This window comes from Lissotriton helveticus, chromosome 7, assembly GCF_964261635.1.
Source record: "Lissotriton helveticus chromosome 7, aLisHel1.1, whole genome shotgun sequence".
NCBI classification, from domain to species: domain Eukaryota; kingdom Metazoa; phylum Chordata; class Amphibia; order Caudata; family Salamandridae; genus Lissotriton; species Lissotriton helveticus.
The window spans coordinates 1518534292-1518554321 of record NC_136068.1 but is presented as its reverse complement, the minus strand read 5'-3'; the positions used below and the strand labels follow the sequence as shown (position 1 = coordinate 1518554321).

Here is a 20030-nt window from a genome sequence, read left to right as displayed (position 1 = left end):
CAAGCCAATTCTTATACTGGGAAGGAAACAAGCTTCCGGGGACCGGTTTCTGCCATTTCAGGCGTCGTCGGCCCGGCTTGCTTGAATCCTGATGGTGCAATGAGCAAGGGACTCACATCTGAGTATACCCTTCCACGCTTATGGTGGACAAAATGATTCAGAAAAGGGGGTGGTGATGAACAGAGTGCCTGAATTAAGCAGACCACTCTTACCCAGTCCAAAGATCAGGGCTTGATCCATCACCGTTTTTTAGCTCACTGCACCATCCCAGCTCAGAACTTGGCTATATGCAAATTAGTCTGTTCCTGTCCCAGTGCATGATGGGAACAGGGCAAACCAAACTACCAAGCCAATTCTTATACTAGGAAGGAAACAAGCTTCCGGGGACCGGTTTCTGCCATTTCAGGCGTCGTCGGCCCGGCTTGCTTGAATCCTGATGGTGCAATGAGCAAGGGACTCACATCTGAGTATACCCTTCCACGCTTATGGTGGACAAAATGATTCAGAAAAGGGGGTGGTGATGAACAGAGTGCCTGAATTAAGCAGACCACTCTTACCCAGTCCAAAGATCAGGGCTTGATCCATTACCGTTTTTTAGCTCACTGCACCATCCCAGCTCAGAACTTGGCTATATGCAAATTAGTCTGTTCCTGTCCCAGTGCATGATGGGAACAGGGCAAACCAAACTACCAAGCCAATTCTTATACTGGGAAGGAAACAAGCTTCCGGGGACCGGTTTCTGCCATTTCAGGCGTCGTCGGCCCGGCTTGCTTGAATCCTGATGGTGCAATGAGCAAGGGACTCACATCTGAGTATACCCTTCCACGCTTATGGTGGACAAAATGATTCAGAAAAGGGGTGGTGATGAACAGAGTGCCTGAATTAAGCAGACCACTCTTACCCAGTCCAAAGATCAGGGCTTGATCCATCACCGTTTTTTAGCTCACTGCACCATCCCAGCTCAGAACTTGGCTATATGCAAATTAGTCTGTTCCTGTCCCAGTGCATGATGGGAACAGGGCAAACCAAACTACCAAGCCAATTCTTATACTGGGAAGGAAAGAAGCTTCCGGGGACCAGTTTCTGCCATTTCAGGCGTCGTCGGCCCAGCTTGCTTGAATCCTGATGGTGCAATGAGCAAGGGACTCACATCTGAGTATACCCTTCCACGCTTATGGTGGACAAAATTATTCAGAAAAGGGGGTGGTGATGAACAGAGTGCCTGAATTAAGCAGACCACTCTTACCCAGTCCAAAGATCAGGGCTTGATCCATCACCGTTTTTTAGCTCACTGCACCATCCCAGCTCAGAACTTGGCTATATGCAAATTAGTCTGTTCCTGTCCCAGTGCATGATGGGAACAGGGCAAACCAAACTACCAAGCCAATTCTTATACTGGGAAGGAAACAAGCTTCCGGGGACCGGTTTCTGCCATTTCAGGCGTCGTCGGCCCGGCTTGCTTGAATCCTGATGGTGCAATGAGCAAGGGACTCACATCTGAGTATACCCTTCCACGCTTATGGTGGACAAAATGATTCAGAAAAGGGGGTGGTGATGAACAGAGTGCCTGAATTAAGCAGACCACTCTTACCCAGCCCAAAGATCAGGGCTTGATCCATCACCGTTTTTTAGCTCACTGCACCATCCCAGCTCAGAACATGGCTATATGCAAATTAGTCTGTTCCTGTCCCAGTGCATGATGGGAACAGGGCAAACCAAACTACCAAGCCAATTCTTATACTGGGAAGTAAACAAGCTTCCGGGGACCGGTTTCTGCCATTTCAGGCGTCGTCGGCCCGGCTTGCTTGAATCCTGATGGTGCAATGAGCAAGGGACTCACATCTGAGTATACCCTTCCACGCTTATGGTGGACAAAATGATTCAGAAAAGGGGTGGTGATGAACAGAGTGCCTGAACTAAGCAGACCACTCTTACCCAGTCCAAAGATCAGGGCTTGATCCATCACCGTTTTTTAGCTCACTGCACCATCCCAGCTCAGAACTTGGCTATATGCAAATTAGTCTGTTCCTGTCCCAGTGCATGATGGGAACAGGGCAAACCAAACTACCAAGCCAATTCTTATACTGGGAAGGAAACAAGCTTCCGGGGACCGGTTTCTGCCATTTCAGGCGTCGTCGGCCCGGCTTGCTTGAATCCTGATGGTGCAATGAGCAAGGGACTCACATCTGAGTATACCCTTCCACGCTTATGGTGGACAAAATGATTCAGAAAAGGGGGTGGTGATGAACAGAGTGCCTGAATTAAGCAGACCACTCTTACCCAGTCCAAAGATCAGGGCTTGATCCATCACCGTTTTTTAGCTCACTGCACCATCCCAGCTCAGAACTTGGCTATATGCAAATTAGTCTGTTCCTGTCCCAGTGCATGATGGGAACAGGGCAAACCAAACTACCAAGCCAATTCTTATACTGGGAAGGAAACAAGCTTCCGGGGACCGGTTTCTGCCATTTCAGGCATCGTCGGCCCGGCTTGCTTGAATCCTGATGGTGCAATGAGCAAAGGACTCACATCTGAGTATACCCTTCCACGCTTATGGTGGACAAAATGATTCAGAAAAGGGGGTGGTGATGAACAGAGTGCCTGAATTAAGCAGACCACTCTTACCCAGTCCAAAGATCAGGGCTTGATCCATCACCGTTTTTTAGCTCACTGCACCATCCCAGCTCAGAACTTGGCTATATGCAAATTAGTCTGTTCCTGTCCCAGTGCATGATGGGAACAGGGCAAACCAAACTACCAAGCCAATTCTTATACTGGGAAGGAAACAAGCTTCCGGGGACCGGTTTCTGCCATTTCAGGCGTCGTCGGCCCGGCTTGCTTGAATCCTGATGGTGCAATGAGCAAGGGACTCACATCTGAGTATACCCTTCCACGCTTATGGTGGACAAAATGATTCAGAAAAGGGGGTGGTGATGAACAGAGTGCCTGAATTAAGCAGACCACTCTTACCCAGTCCAAAGATCAGGGCTTGATCCATCACCGTTTTTTAGCTCACTGCACCATCCCAGCTCAGAACTTGGCTATATGCAAATTAGTCTGTTCCTGTCCCAGTGCATGATGGGAACAGGGCAAAGCAAACTACCAAGCCAATTCTTATACTGGGAAGGAAACAAGCTTCCGGGGACCGGTTTCTGCCATTTCAGGCGTCGTCGGCCCGGCTTGCTTGAATCCTGATGAAACATTACGGCAAAAGGATGCAGGAATTAGCGATAAAGGACCTGTGGGAACTGTAACATCTAAACAGGTAGTAAATACGTTTAAAGTCAATAGTAGTGAAAACCCTGATAGGGTTCCTGTCCCCAAGATACCGAATGTAGAACTACCCCCAGATGCAGTTCCGTATGTGGTAGTCCTCACGGGAGTGCCTGTTTTGGAGGGTAATAAGAGAGAAGATCAATTGCAGCTTAAAAATAAAGTCATATTCTGGCTTAAACAGAATAGACCCCTTCCACTTGATATGGACGGTGAAATCCTGCACGTGAGGCGTCTTCCTTGGCTGGGCCATAGAATAAAGGAAATAGCTGGGGTATCATCGTAATTAATTTTAGAGATCAGTTAGATACATCTTAGACTACTTTCCCCCTAAACGTAGGTAGTGCGATTATCCCACGCGAACTGCCCTTTTTCTACCCTAGAGCGCCATTGGCGCCCGAAAGTAAGCATAGATTCTTACCTCGTAGCTGGGACGATCGTTCTGGGCCTCCCTTCCAACACCAGTATGATGGCATTAGGCCCCTACTCCAGCATCAGAACGATCGTGTAAAACCCCCATATCAATATCAGGATGACATTTTTGGGCATTGTTACCAGCATTTAAATGACCGTGTTAGGTCCCCATTCCAACACCAGTCTGATCGTTTTGGACTTCCATCTCAATGTTGGGATGATCGTCCTAGGTATCCGTTTCAACAACAGGAGAACCGGATCAGGCCTCTATTCCAACAATATAATGATCGCCGTAGGCCCTCTTTTATACATCTGGGTGCTGGAACCCTGTATCCACAAGCAGGCCAACCGTGGGAATATCCCAGGAAGAGACAGTTAGTTTTGGAGGGTAATAAGAGAGAAGATCAATTGCAGCTTAAAAATAAAGTCATATTCTGGCTTAAACAGAATAGACCCCTTCCACTAGATATGGACGGTGAAATCCTGCACGTGAGGCGTCTTCCTTGGCTGGGCCATAGAAGAAAGGAAATAGCTGGGGATATCATCGTAATTAATTTTAGAGATCAATTAGATACATCTTAGACTACTTCCCCCTAAACGTAGGTAGTGCGATTATCCCACGCGAACTGCCTTTTTTCTACCCTAGAGCGCCATTGGCGCCCGAAAGTAAGCATAGATTCTTACCTCGTAGCTGGGACAATCGTTCTGGGCCTCCCTTCCAACACCAGTATGATGGCATAAGGCCCCTACTCCAGCATCAGAATGATCGTGTAAAACCCCCATATCAATATCAGGATGACATTTTTGGGCATTGTTACCAGCATTTAAATGACCGTGTTAGGTCCCCATTCCAACACCAGTCTGATCGTTTTGGACTTCCATCTCAATGTTGGGATGATCGTCCTAGGTATCCGTTTCAACAACAGGAAAACCGGATCAGGCCTCTATTCCAACAATATAATGATCGCCGTAGGCCCTCTTTTATACATCAGGGTGCTGGAACCCTGTATCCACAAGCAGGCCAACCGTGGGAATATCCCAGGAAGAGACAGTTAGGTCATCCACCCCGGACACCTGGGGGAAATATGGGTTATATACCTGTTATGGGGAGATCAAATAGGTTCCGGTCTAAATGAATGTGATTGACTGTGTGGCGGAAAGGATACAACCATGATGATATGTCAAAGGAATAGGACTCTTGTACAATATATCCCGCAAGATTATGTAACAAAGGTGAATAGCCGAGTAGAGAAAATGCACAATAAATTAGTTTCACCTAGATTGGAACCAGAACTTATTAAAGAAATTGCTTATGTGCCCCTACCTGGATTAAAAACCAATGTTGGGGTTGGGGAGGAAACAGAGTCAGTTTTGACTGGCAAGAATGAATTAATGCATGAGCTGGAAGATATGGGGCTTGGCTTTGAGCCGAATTTACATGGGGCAAATATTGAAAATGACAATCAAGTACCAAAAGTGAAAACGCCTAGGGTGGAGGAAGGACCATTGAGGTTGTCTCCTGGAATGTATGTGGGTCAGAGAACAAAGTGCACAATACTGTCTGGGGAGATGTTGTCCAAAATATCGACATTCTTTGTGTACAAGAAACCTGGCTCTTGGATGAGAAACACCTTTCTGGTTTTAAAACTTTCCATGTCCCCGCAGTCCGCTCCTTGTTTGGCAGACATAAAGGAGGAATTTGTATTTATGTCTCAAATCTCCTGAAGGTTGTTAAAATTACCAGAAGGAAAAACACACATTATTACCAGATGATCTCAGTTACCCTACATCATCGTGTCGAGTTACTAATAGTTAACTTCTACAACAATATAAGTAATGGGGATTTTCCAGAGGTTATAAGCAGCCTGCAAGGGGATCTAAACGCTGAGAATCTGTCGGTGGAGTTAAATAAAATGCTGGTATGGGTAGGGGATTTTAACTTGAATATCTGTAACCTAGGAAGTTGTGGGTTCCAGGAATATGGCAGGGGGGAAATGTGAGTAGGTGTCATTTTATGCATTCTGGAAAAGGAGAGGCATTAAATAACGTGTTGGCCAAGTTTGATCTTGGTTTCGCCAACCTAATGTGTACACCTAAGGTGGAATTTACCCCAACATTTCTAGCAAGAGGGTGCCACTCCACTATAGACTTTGTAATTGTGTCGAATTGTTTTGCACATTGTGTAGTAAATTTTGAGATCCCGTCAGTCAGGTTAAGTGATCATCTCCCTGTTAGTATGACCTTGAACATGGGAGAGTTAAGTAGATTTACTACTATTGAATCGCTTACATGGACACAAAACATCGCTATAGCTCGTTATAACGGGCTGACACTTAAATGGTGCTCTGTGGACCCAGTTAACAAATTCAAGGAAATAATAACCTTGGCTCTATCAGAGATTTTGGTTTGTTTGGATGAGAGCAGTACGGAAGAACAAACCCTGGAGGCGTTTGGTAAAATTACAGGGGTGATTCAGGATAAGCTTACAAGGTCCCAGAGAAAGAACCATCAGGGAGGGGGGGTGGGTGGTGGTTTGACTCTAGGTGCACTAAGGCATATGCGACCCTTAAGGCTGCCCTGAGCCTTAAACCGAGGGACCATGTGGCTATTAGGCACTGTAGGAAGGTGTATACTCAGGCAAGGTCTCTGAGAAAAAAGGAGATCAAGGAGCAAGCTTGGCAACAACTGTTGACTGCCTCACAGAGTAGAGACCCTAGGGCTTTTTGGGAGGCAGAAAAGCTAGATATTGCTATTGATGAAAAAACCTGGATCGATTTTTTTTACCAAGGTATATAGAAACGGGGAGGAGTCATACATGGATGATGAAAACTTTAAAGGGTGTGTAGAGAGAAGGTGTGCTTTTCCCCCTATCACCATGGAGATTACCCTTCAGGAAGTACAGATGGCCTTATTAGCCAGTAAAAATAATAAAGCCCCGGGTCCGGATGGGATCCCTAATGATATTTATAAGCTAGACATGGATGTCTGGGCCCCACTGTGTACTCGAGTCTTACAGGCTTGTTGTGCGATAGGTTTCATTGGTACATGGTCGGAATCGGTTATAATACCGATATATAAGAAGGGGGACAGGGATAGCCCATCCAACTATAGACCAATTTCATTATTAGATTCCCTCATGAAAATGGTGGGGAGGGTGGTCTTAAATAAGTTACCGTTGTGGGCTGATGAACATGACATCTTGAGTCCAGTACAGTATGGCTTCCGTGAGGGGATGGGCACGGTAGAGCAGGTCCTAAATTTCGTTTTGTTACAAGCTAAATACACAAGGGCAAAGGAAGGTCAACTATATGCCATCTTTGTTGACCTTTCCGCTGCCTTTGATTGTGTGATACATGCTAAGCTTTGACAAATTCTGGAGGAAATGGAAGTTGATCGTGCCATCGTACTTTTTCTTAGGCAACTTTATTCGGGGGCAACTGCAAAAGTCAGATATGGGCTGAGGGGGGAATGCACAGGCTCCTTCAGAATAGAAAAAGGGGTACGACAAGGCTGTGTATTGGCCCCTTTTCTTTTTTCTCTTTATACAAATAAACTGGAGGAGGAATTGGGTGCTTGTAAAATTGACTCCCCAAAATATGGCAAAAAGACCATTGTGTCGCTCCTGTATGCTGACGACGCAGTTTTAATGCGAGAACAAAGGTAGGAGCCCAGAAAGCCCTCGCCAAATATCTTGAGCTTATGAAAGAAAGGGGCCTAAAGATTAATGCCAAAAAATCTTACGTAATGCAGTGTGGTAAGGGCCGCGCTAGCTATAAAACTCTTAAAGCGGCAGGGCTCGTAATTGAACATACTAAAACCTTTCCATACCTTGGGGTCACAATTGAGGGTTCTGGCTCCTGGGGGCCTGAGATTAAGAATAGGACCTTATCTTTTAAACGTACCATAGGGGCCCTAAAGAACTTTGCAGCTAAGTTGGGTAAAAGACACCCCGAGATTATGCTAAAGATCTACATATCTAAATGTAGAAGTGTTGCGTTATACAGGGCAGGGATTTGGGGGTATCAGGATGCATCGGCGATGCAAATTGAAGAAAATAATTTTTTCAGATACCTCCTTGCCGGTAAACATCGTTTACCACGAAGTTTTTACAACGCGGTTCCTTTAGCACGCATCCCTTACAACGCAAGTCGTTACAACGACTTGCGCTGGAGGGCGCTAAAGGATTAAAAATAGTAAATTTACTATCCCAACACCTTCCCTAGGGTCCACGGGGACTGGTGTTAGAATAGTAAATTATACTATTCGAAATCCGCACCCCCAACGCAAGTCCTGGTAACGACTTGCGTTGTAAGGGATGCGTGGTAAAGGGATGCGTTGTGACGGTACGCGTTGTACCGTCATACATCCCTCCTTGCCCTTCCGAAAGGTGCTTCAGTTCTTAACTGCCACCAGGAATTGGGGATGGACTACTTATTAGATTTGATTAAATTGCAACCTGTTTTACTTTGGCGTAGAGTATGGGTGTCAGGGGATCTTATCCTAAATCAGGAAATTATCAGAGATGTCATGGGCCTTGACAATGTGAAGCGTATAGACTGGCTTGAATATATCAGGAAATTATTCACTGATATTCAAAGACCCGAGTTTTTCAGCACTCCTGCCTCAATTCAGAATATTTCAAAATCAGAATTGAAAGGGCTATGTATGGCCCATTTTGAGCTTCTTAGGTGTGTAGGTGAAATGACAAAAAAAACAGTCAGGGATCATCAATTGTTACTGACCACCAACAGAATCAAGCCGTACCTAGCAATGTGCAATTTGGGATTTGATCGTTTTCTCTTAACAAGATTTAGGTTCAATTTATTCCACCGGTTAGTCTCATTTCCTAATAAAAATGACTGGTCTAGAACCTTGGCTGTTTGCCCATGCGATAGTATTTCTGTACAATCTACATTTCATGTAATCTTGTTTTGTAAATTTTATGAAAGTGAGCGTAAAAGGTGGATCAAACAGTACTTGAAGCAAGGTGCCTGGAGACAATGCTGTCCTGCGTTTCTTACTTTGCAGCAATTAGGCAATGCAACTTGTATTATGGTCATGACTGGCTTTTTAAAAAGTGTTTTTAAAAAAAGGAACTTAGTAATTAGCGAACTCGTTTGAACTGATTTAATACTGTTTTAATCTAGTGTTATTTATTGTAATGAAATGGTTTTTATTGATGTGTATATATATGAAAGTTGCTTTTATGATTTTATGTAACAAAAATCGAATAAAGCTAATCGAAATCGATTTGGAGGAGCTTTGATCTACAGGCAGATTTTAGCACCAAACTGCTCACGGACCTATTGCCCGCATGTATAAATTTAAAAAATTATTTGGTTATTGGAGACTTTAATGTTAATTATGAAATGACAGACAACGCAGCAACAAGTCACCTTGAAAACGATATGTCTATCCTTCACCTAAAACAATGGATTAAGTGACCTACACACATTGCAGGGCACACACTAGATCTACTGTTCTCTAACATAGAAAACATTTTAGTTAAAGAGACTTAGGCAGTCACATGGACTGATCATTCATTGATTAGCTTTACTCTCTCCTCACAGGAGAAATTAGCAAGAGTCACCAAATGCCTGCCCAAAACGTATAGAGCTTGGAAACTGGTAACCCCTGACTCATTCCACGAACATTTCTCTCCCAATAATCTAGCAAGTTTGGAGAAACTATCCCCCACCAGAGGTGCACTGCTTTTTGAAACAGAGATTACTAAAACACTAGACCAACTCACACCGAAAACCAAATCCAAACCCAAGAAAACAGTATCTGAAAAATGGAATACGGTAGATCTTAAGACGCTGAAAAAAGAGTGTAAAACATTGGAACACAAGTGGCGGTTGTCCAGACTGGACTCTGACAAATCAGCGTACAAAACACAACTCAGGGGTTACACACACGCAATAAAGAAGACAAAAAAGGCATCTTTTACACAACGGATTAATGAAAACACAAATTCAGCAAAAGAACTCTATAAAATAGTACGCAAACTCTGCAAGCCAACCTGTATGTCCCAAACTCTGCCACCCTCAGCGGACAGTTGTGAAAAAATTAGTAATTTCTTCACAGATAAAATAGATATGATCTGTTCATTGTTTAACATCATCCCCCCAGAAAATCCCATCAAGTGGGAAAATACTGACCCTCACCCAGAGAGCCCTGTGCATCTAGATAGCTTCGCCCCTTTTACAGAAAACGAAATTGCCACAGCAATGGGGGAAGTCAAATCTGGATCCCCTCTTGACCCATGTCAGCACTTTATTTTTTCACAACTCACACCTATTCTGTGCCCTTACATTACACAGCTACTTAACCAATCTCTAGAGACTTAACAACAAGGGGTGGTGATGGACAGAGTTTCTGAATTAAGCAGAATACTCTCACCCAGTCAAGAGATCAGGGCTAGATCCAACACCGTTTTTTAGCTCACTGCACCATCCCAGTTCAGAACCTGGCTATATGCAAATTAGTCTGTTCCTGTCCCAGTGCATGATGGGAACAGGGCAAACCAAACTACCAAGCCAATTCTTACACTGGGAAGGAAACAAGCTTCCGGGAACCGGTTTCTGGCATTTCAGCCGTCGTCGGCCCGGCTTGCTTGAATCCTGATGGTGCAATGAGCAAGGGACTCACATCTGAGTATACCCTTCCACGCTTAGGGTGGACAAAATATTTAACAACAAGGGGTGGTGATGGACAGAGTTTCTGAATTAAGCAGAATACTCTCACCCAGTCAAGAGATCAGGGCTAGATCCAACACCGTTTTTTAGCTCACTGCACCATCCCAGTTCAGAACCTGGCTATATGCAAATTAGTCTGTTCCTGTCCCAGTGCATGATGGGAACAGGGCAAACCAAACTACCAAGCCAATTCTTACACTGGGAAGGAAACAATGTTCCGGGGACCGGTTTCTGGCATTTCAGCCGTCGTCGGCCCGGCTTGCTTGAATCCTGATGGTGCAATGAGCAAGGGACTCACATCTGAGTATACCCTTCCACGCTTAGGGTGGACAAAATATTTAACAACAAGGGGTGGTGATGGACAGAGTTTCTGAATTAAGCAGAATACTGTCACCCAGTCAAGAGATCAGGGCTAGATCCAACACCATTTTTTAGCTCACTGCACCATCCCAGTTCAGAACCGGGCTATATGCAAATTAGTCTGTTCCTGTCCCAGTGCATGATGGGAACAGGGCAAACCAAACTACCAAGCCAATTCTTACACTGGGAAGGAAACAAGCTTCCGGGGACCGGTTTCTGGCATTTCAGCCGTCGTCGGCCCGGCTTGCTTGAATCCTGATGGTGCAATGAGCAAGGGACTCACATCTGAGTATACCCTTCCACGCTTAGGGTGGACAAAATATTTAACAACAAGGGGTGGTGATGGACAGAGTTTCTGAATTAAGCAGAATACTCTCACCCAGTCAAGAGATCGGGGCTAGATCCAACACCGTTTTTTAGCTCACTGCACCATCCCAGTTCAGAACCTGGCTATATGCAAATTAGTCTGTTCCTGTCCCAGTGCAGGATGGGAACAGGGCAAACCAAACTACCAAGCCAATTCTTACACTGGGAAGGAAACAAGCTTCCAGGGACCGGTTTCTGGCATTTCAGCCGTCGTCGGCCCGGCTTGCTTGAATCCTGATGGTGCAATGAGCAAGCAAGCCGGGCCGAAGACGGCTGTAATGCCAGAAACCGGTCCCCGGAAGCTTGTTTCCTTTCCAGTGAAGAATTGGCTTGGTAGTTTGGTCTGCCCTGTTCCCATGATGCACTGGGCCAGGGACAGACTAATTTGCATATAGCCAGGTTCTGAACTGGGATGGTGCAGTGAGCTAAAAAACGGTGATGGATCAAGCCCTGATCTGTTGACTGGGTAGGAGTGTTCTGATTAACTCAGATACTCTGTCCATCACCACCCCCTTTTTGAAATTATTTTGGCCACCATGAGTGTGGAAGGGTATGCTCAGACATGAGTCCCTTGCTCACTGCACCATCAGGATTCAAGCAAGCCGGGCCGAAGACGGCTGTAATGCCAGAAACCGGTCCCCGGAAGCTTGTTTCCTTTCCAGTGAAGAATTGGCTTGGTAGTTTGGTCTGCCCTGTTCCCATGATGCACTGGGCCAGGGACAGACTAATTTGCATATAGCCAGGTTCTGAACTGGGATGGTGCAGTGAGCTAAAAAACGGTGATGGATCAAGCCCTGATCTGTTGACTGGGTAGGAGTGTTCTGATTAACTCAGATACTCTGTCCATCACCACCCCCTTTTTGAAATTATTTTGGCCACCATGAGTGTGGAAGGGTATGCTCAGACATGAGTCCCTTGCTCACTGCACCATCAGGATTCAAGCAAGCCGGGCCGAAGACGGCTGTAATGCCAGAAACCGGTCCCCGGAAGCTTGTTTCCTTTCCAGTGAAGAATTGGCTTGGTAGTTTGGTCTGCCCTGTTCCCATGATGCACTGGGCCAGGGACAGACTAATTTGCATATAGCCAGGTTCTGAACTGGGATGGTGCAGTGAGCTAAAAAACGGTGATGGATCAAGCCCTGATCTGTTGACAGGGTAGGAGTGTTCTGATTAACTCAGATACTCTGTCCATCACCACCCCCTTTTTGAAATCAATCTCTAGAGACAGTGGCATTTCCAGAGGTCTGGAAACAAGCCTTATTAGCCCCATTACTTAAAAAGGTAGGATCTGATGTCAACAATCTAGCTAACTATAGGCCAATCTCACAACTTCCCTACCTCTCCAAGGTCCTGGAGAAACTTGTCAATAGACAGCTAGTCAACTATCTATAATCAAACGAGCTGCTGTATCCCACTCAAACAGGATTCAGGGCCACCAACAGCACGGAGGAAACCATCCTGGCCGTCCTAGACAATGTAAGATCACTGTTGGACCAGGGAAAGGCGGTAGCCCTGATCCTGTTGGACCTGTCGGCAGCGTTCTACACGGTCTCTCACCAACTTCTACTGGATATACTACACAAAAAAGGAATGCATGCTAAAGCCCTGAAATTGTTGAGCTCATTCCTATGTAACAGAACTCAAACTATACAGCTAGGGACCTTTTCATCCACCCCAAAAAATCTTAAGTGTGGCGTTCCGCAGGGAGCATCCCTAAGCCCCACTTTATTTAAAGCCTATGTTTCATCCTAGGCAAAGATTGCAACGAAATGGGGCTTTGGAATGTGCTGCTATGTGGACGATACCCAACTGACAATAGCCATTGGAAATCAGCATGATGACACCAGAACCAAACTCAATAAATGTCTTACAGAGATGGCAAACTGGATGTCAGAGCATTGCCTTAAGCTCAATGCAGAGAAATCAGAAATCCTGCTTCTCAGCGATGCCAATCACATCTGGGATTCCACCTGGTGGACTCACTCTTTCGGCACGGCGCCAGTACCAAAACAGTGCGTCAAAAACCTGGGCATCACCATTGACAACACCTTGTCAATGAAAGACCACGTACGAATCCTGTGTGGTAGAAGTTTCACCACCTTGAAGCTCCTAAAAAGACTATTCCCATGGATACCTCTGGACAGTAGGAGAACCATCACGCAGGCGCTGCTGGTCAGTAGGCTGGATTACGGAAATGCACTGTTTGTCGGCATGCCAGACTATCTTTTTAAACGCCTGCAGGTATTACAGAATGCAGCAGCCAGACTGGTGTGCAAAGAGAGCAGATACAGTTCCGCGACAAAATGTCTAAAACAACTCCACTGACTATCTATGCGCCAAAGAGCGCATTTTAAACTCCTAGGACACGCCCACACAGGCCCCAAGATTCTCCAGAATCGAATTAAATTCAACACCCCACCTAGATGCCTACGGTCTCGCTCCTTAGCACTAGTGGAGACTAAAAGAATCAATAGGAGCAGGACAGGTGGACGTTCTTTTTCACACCTTGCAGCTTTACACTGAAACAAGCTTCCACTGGAGTTATGACTAACTAACGAATTTGCAACATTCAGGAAGAAACTCAAAACATATCTATTTCCCTAACCCCACCATCAGCCGCTGCCCCATTAATCACAACATGCTCCACCACTACTCTGCCACTCCTAGCACCGTGATATCCCCATGGGATGAATGTCGTGCTTTACAAATAAATAAATAAATGGACTTTGGAAACACTGAGACAAAGAAACCTGTGGCTAGGGTATACACCTGCACAGTGTATAAAATGTGGGCAAGAAAGACATTTAGTTAGTGGAAAGATGCAGGCAAGCGAGACAAGTGAGGATGGGAAACATGTGATGGCGGAGGCTCTGCCCATCTAACAAATGGCATATTTCACAAATAATAAATGTTCTATTCTCAAATACAGCCTAGCTTCAATAGTACATCCCTGTTATTTTAATACCCGGAATTATTGTATTTTGTTTGATGGTCTATAAATGAGGACATGCTTGGCCATGCTTCTTAAATACAGAGGCTTATTTACAAGCCCATTGCGACACCAGTGCATCACTTATTTTGACGCACCAGTGGCGCTGTGTTCCTGCCCATATATACAAGGCCACATGAAGCCCCTCTGTGTGGCTTTTCATGGCCTTGTAAATATGGCCCCCTTTCACACATCACTCTGCATCAAAGGGGCCTTCTGATAAAGATCAATTCAAAATGGTCAGGCGATTTAGTTGATGTTTCCTAGGTTAAATTTGCCCGGCGTAAAACGCCTCTAATACCATACGAAGTTATCCAATAAAGAGGCAGGCGCTGGAGACAGGAAGACAGGAAACAAGTTTTATTCCGACGGATTGGAACACGTCAGATCGGACAACAAGGTATCGTCTCGAGGTGCTCTCTCAGCCTCTCTGGGGCCTGGTCTTTTATACACTGGTTTAAGACATGTGAACGTTCTTTATTACAACAAAGACATTGTGAAGTATGAGGATGACATCCCCGGCACCCCCCCAGTTCCAGCCCACTCCAACACATGACAACAGTAGAGGCCCTTACCCCTCATACAATGGGAGGGGGCCATCACGTAGCTGAGTGTTCTGCCGATTCCTTTGGAATGTGTGCGCCTGATCGAATCTCAGGGGTTGGGGAGGTCATGATCAATAGTGGCTCCTTTCAAGAGAGGCGAGTGCATACAGTAGTGGGTAATAAACTGTATCCTCGGGCTAAGGGATGACCAGCGGTCCGTGCAAACAATCGGGCTCAGAGGAAGGGGTCATCAAAGGAGAGATATTCATGAAAGGAAGGATCGGTGTGGACAATCGAGCGTGGAGGAAGGGTTTATCCAAAGAGGGGTATTCATGGAAGGAAAGGAGGTGTTGGTCAGGCGCGGGGTGTGATTCATTCATGAAAGCGTCATGCAGAAGGAGAAGGGTTCATGACTTGTGCATGTGAGAGCGGGGGCGGTCAGGGTGCATGGGGGATGCTTGCAGGGTCAGGGAAGTGTGCTGACGGGTGATCGTGAACAGGGAGGCCATGGTACCTAAAATGGCTGTCGTGTATGTTCATACGTGAGTCTGCAAGATGGCGTAGATGATGTTCAGTACACGAACTAAAATTCCACAGTCCTCCCTTTTAACATGTCTCGCCAGCTTGTCAGTTCGGATCGATCCCCATGAGACCACGCACCTCTATCTCGCATAGGGGACTCATGTGCTCAGTTTTAAAGTCCAAAGTCTTAGGGCACATACAGTTGGAAACAAGTGAACACAGAGGTGGCAAACATTGAATACCCAAGCAACACCCACATAGCATCATGATTGGTATCAATATAAACGTAAACAATTTCCATCCCCAGTCCTTCAAAGTGTCCCAGAACCAGCCTCCAAGCGACCATCCTTCCTGCTCCTGGTGAACCTCCGAGGACAGTCTGTGGAGGTGTTCGATTGCTTTGTAGACTGAAGGTGAGTTATCTGGCACGTAGGTGCAACAGCTGGAGCCGATGATGCGGCATGCTCCTCCACGGTCGGCCAGAATCACATCTAGAACAAGGCGGTTTTGGAGAGCCACCAGGCGGACTGCCTGAAGCTCAGCCGTGTTGTTAGCGAGGATGCCAGCCGTGATGTTAATGGTTGTTTCTATTGCCTGAGTTAGGTGTCGGATAGCGCGGCTGTTTGCCATTGGTCCCCACAGAGGAACAAGTCCCTTTGCTGCATCTAGGAACTGTGCTCCGGTGGAGTCGGCTTGTTCAACATCTCCGGCGCGCTTTTGCCGGTGGTGGTAGGCTGAGGCCACATACGTGGGAGGAAGAATGAAGGCAATGTAGCACGTACCCCTCCAACCTTTCGGGAGCCAGGTGTAAGCTTTGGTGCCACAAACAAAATACATATTCGGAGAAGCAACAAAGGAAGGAGGATCAACTGAGACCAGTGTTCTGGTGGTGCGGCAGGAACTGTGACCCACCAGCTGTGTTCCCTGGCCTTCAAGACACACAAGTCCTGTGACATTGATGACAGACAGAGCCACGGTCAGGGTGGCAGCTGTTTGCTTTTGTAGGTGGGAGAAGGTGGGTCTGGCTGGATTGTGGAGTACTTGCATTTCGACTCTTTCTTTGGCAGGAATGTTCATAAGGAAGGCGGAACCTGGGACCGCAGGACAAATGGGGGCAGACGTTCTTCCTGTTTTGTTCAGCCAGAACCCATAGTAGAAGTGTGACACTGTCTGACCAGAAACGGCGTTGTCCTTGTTGCTCTCCTGCAAGAGGATCAACCAGGCGAGGCAGGAGCCGTGAACTTAGAAAGGAGAAGGGATGAAAGGTATAGAGTGTTCAGTGGCATGCGGGAGCAACCCGCAGATCCAGCAGTTTGTGGCATTTGTAGCAAGGTTGTGCTGGTGCAGCAGTTGCACGAAGGAATTGTTCCAGAACTCCCTACGCCTCTCTCGGAGCTGAGGCGAAAGGGGGATCAAATGATGCTCTTTCACGGTGATTGGCTGTACAGTGGCCAGCAATGTCTGGTGAGCGGGTGTGCTGTCCTCCAAGATCCAGAAGGAGGTCATGAGGAGGAGGCAAAAGAGGAAAAGGATGAAGTAGGCGATTGTCTTTGATTGGTGCAAATTGTCAGTCTTTGGGTTCCTGTAGTGGGTATTTCCGGTTGCTTCCGACGTCTTCTTATCTGGCGCTTCCATCATCTTCTTATCTGGCGCTTCCATCATCTTCATCTTCAAGGTGCTCGGTAGTGGGCAGAACCACAGACTTTGTTTAGTTTCTCTCTGGGTAACCCTTGGTTGCTTTGGGTCACCGTTCTGAGATTTTTAACTTAGTCAGTGGCCTACTTAGCCGAAGCTCCCTCCTTTCGACGCAGGAAATACCCTTCTCGGGATGGCACAGTGGGATCAGAGTGTTTTGCAAGTTCAAGTGCCTCGGTATCAGGATAACAGTTCAGTGATGGTCGGTCTTTGTTCAGGAGCTCCTCTTGGGTGCTGACGTTGTCTGTCGTGGCCAGGGTCGAGGAAACCTTCTTGCAGTGGTGTGCGTGCAGCCAGTGCTTCTTCCCCTCCACTCAAAGAGCCGTCCGAGTGGTGATCAGTACTTGCCAGGGGCCCGTCCACCGGGGTTCCAGACTCTTCGCCTGTTGTAAATTCCGGACTAGGACGTACTCTCCCGGTTGGATATCGTGACCGGGACCCCTGGAAGCATCGGGGATGGCCTGCTGCACCTGTTGATGAATGACAGACAATGTTTTAGTTAACTTGTATAAATAATCTGACAGCAGGACGTCGGGGACGTCGTGAATGGAGGTCGGTTTGGGGGCAGTCCAGAGGTTCATTGGTCGCCCAAATACAACCTCGTAGGGGGTCAGGTGGTGCTTAGTGGGAGTGGAGCGCATCGATAGTAATGCCAGTGGGAGGGCATCTGGCCACTTAAGTCCTGTGGTGGCCACTATCTTTGACAGTTTCAGTTTCAGTGTAGCGTTGTGTCGCTCAACCAGGCCAGCGGATTGGGGGTGGAAGACTGCATGGAATCTCTGTTTTACCCCCAACCCCTTCAGGATCAGTTGGATAACTTCAGCTATGAAGTGAGGGCCATTGTCGCTCCATAAAATTCGACAAAGGCCGTAGCGAGGGAAAAACTCTTTCAGTAGTACCTTGGCAGTAGTCATGGCAGTGTTATCTCGGGTCGGATAGGCCTCCACCCATTTGCTGAAGGCACATACAATGACTAATACGTACTTCAAGCCTTGGCACCTCTCTAGCTGGATGTAATCCATCTGGAGGACCTCAAAGGGGTGGTCGGGGATCCCAAACCCTCCCCGGGGTACTACAGTTCCTTTCCCGGGGTTGTGTTGTAGGCAAATAAGGCACTGCTGGACCAGGCGTTTGGCTGAGTCGGGGATCTTGTTGTTGTGCCAGACTTTGGAAATGAGTTCAATCATGGGGGCAGAACCTATGTGTGCAGGGGAGTGTGTCATGGTCAGTATGGGGATCAAGTATGCATCAGGCAGCAACCATTTGTTTGTATCTTTTGTCCGCCAGCAGCCCTCATCGTCCCTTAGACCCACCCGTGCCCACTCAGTCAGTTCGTGAGGTGTGCTGGCCGACTGGATGTCCTTAATCGTTTCCCTAGCGTCAGTCCATTTTTCTGCTTGTGACCTAGTCACATACATGCGTGTCGTTGCCCTATTCTCAGCTGTGGTTCGGGCAGTGATGTCGGCCAGTGCATTTCCCTGTCCAACTAAGTCCGTCACCTTCTTGTGTGCCTGGCATTTGATTACTGCTAATCGTTTGGGGAGGAGAACTGCTTCAATTAGGGCAGAGACTAGATCTCCATGAAGGATGGGCGTGCCGTGGGACATCAGGAATCCCCTTTCCCTCCACAAGAGCCCAAAATGATGAACCACCCCGAAGGCATACTGGCTGTCCGTGTAAATGTTTGCCGTGGTTCCCGCTGCTATGATACATGCTCGTGTGAGGGCAATTAGCTCTGCTGCCTGTGCGGATCGTTGTGTGATGCGAGCTGTTTCAACTACTGTTTGAGCTGTCGTCACCGCATAGGCAGCAGAAGTGGTGCCGTTTGGGAGTTTGATACAAGAGCCATCTACCCATAGTTCTCCATCAGGGTCTGTAAAAGCAACGTCTCGGAGGTCAATTCTACTCCTGGTCTGTTCGTCCGTGAGGGTCACACAGTCGTGTATAGGGGGCTCATCGGGGTCATTTTCAGGCAAGGGCAACAGTGTAGCAGGATTCAATGTCGTGCATCTCTTCAGGGTGATGTGGGGTGCAAGTAGAGTCAATTCGTACCCTGTCAGTCGTGCACTAGTCAGGTGTTGAGTCTTGGTCTGGTTCAAAAGGGTGTCAACTGCATGGGGTACTAGTACCGTGAGAGAGTTCGAAAGTACAATTCCCTCACTCTGGCGGATAGAGACGGCAGCAGCGGCTACTGCTCGAAGGCAGGCAGGTAGAGCTCTGGCGACTGGATCAAGAGTGGCAGAAAAATAGGCACAAGGGCGTTGTTTGGCGCCGTTGGGTTGAGTTAGAACAGACAATGCGCATCCCTCCCTTTCGTGAGTGAAGAGGGAGAAGGGCTTGGAGTAATCTGGTGTTCCTAGAACGGGTGCCGAGCAAAGGGCATCCCGCAACTCCTTAAAGGATGCTTGGCATTCGGGAGTCCAAGGGAGTGGGAAAGGGGCATCTTTGGTCAACAGGGAAAGTAGGGGTTTTATGATGAGACTGAAATTCGGTAACCAATGTCGGCAGAAAGAGGTAAGGCCCACTAATGAACAGACTTGTTTCTGTGTTTTGGGAATGGGGGTGTCTAGGATGGTTTGGATTCGGTCGGGCGTAAGTTTCCTCCCTTCTTTGGACAGGAGATGACCTAGGTATGTTAAGGTGGTGGCGGTGGACGGGATGAGAGTCAGAATGGTGGCGATGTCTGAGACTACGGGGTATTGTGGTACCACCACTTTGTTGACTTCTCGCAGGTCGATGATGAAGCGGTATGCTTTCTCATCTCCCTCACCTTGCTTCTTAACAATGGGTAGGATAGGGCTATTGCAGACATTACTAACCACTTCCTCTACCACTCCTGCATCCACCAAGGACTGAATAATCGCTACCAATGCCTTCTCGCCTTCGGGCGATATCCGGTACTGTGGGAGTTTCGGGAGTATTGCATCTGGTCGAACAGTTATGTGTACAGGATCGATCATCATTCGTCCTACATCTGAGTCGTTTCTGGCCCATAGGTACAGGGGTAGGGTATCGAGTGAGGATAGGTCAGCATCTGTTATGGTGTACATATGTCTTGCAGGGTAGGGTCTGGGCATGCTCGGGTTGTCGTACAGGATGACTCGGATTCCATCCGGGGAACACCTAATAGTGGCTTGGAAATGTTTCAGTAAATCAATACCCATAATGG

General features: G+C 47.1%; 1 protein-coding gene across 1 annotated transcript in view; it reads left to right on the top strand.

Annotated features, from left to right (window-relative positions):
* Positions 1–20030, top strand: part of CACNG6 (calcium voltage-gated channel auxiliary subunit gamma 6) — a 480288-nt gene that overhangs the window by 422962 nt on the left and 37296 nt on the right. The window lies entirely within an intron of this gene.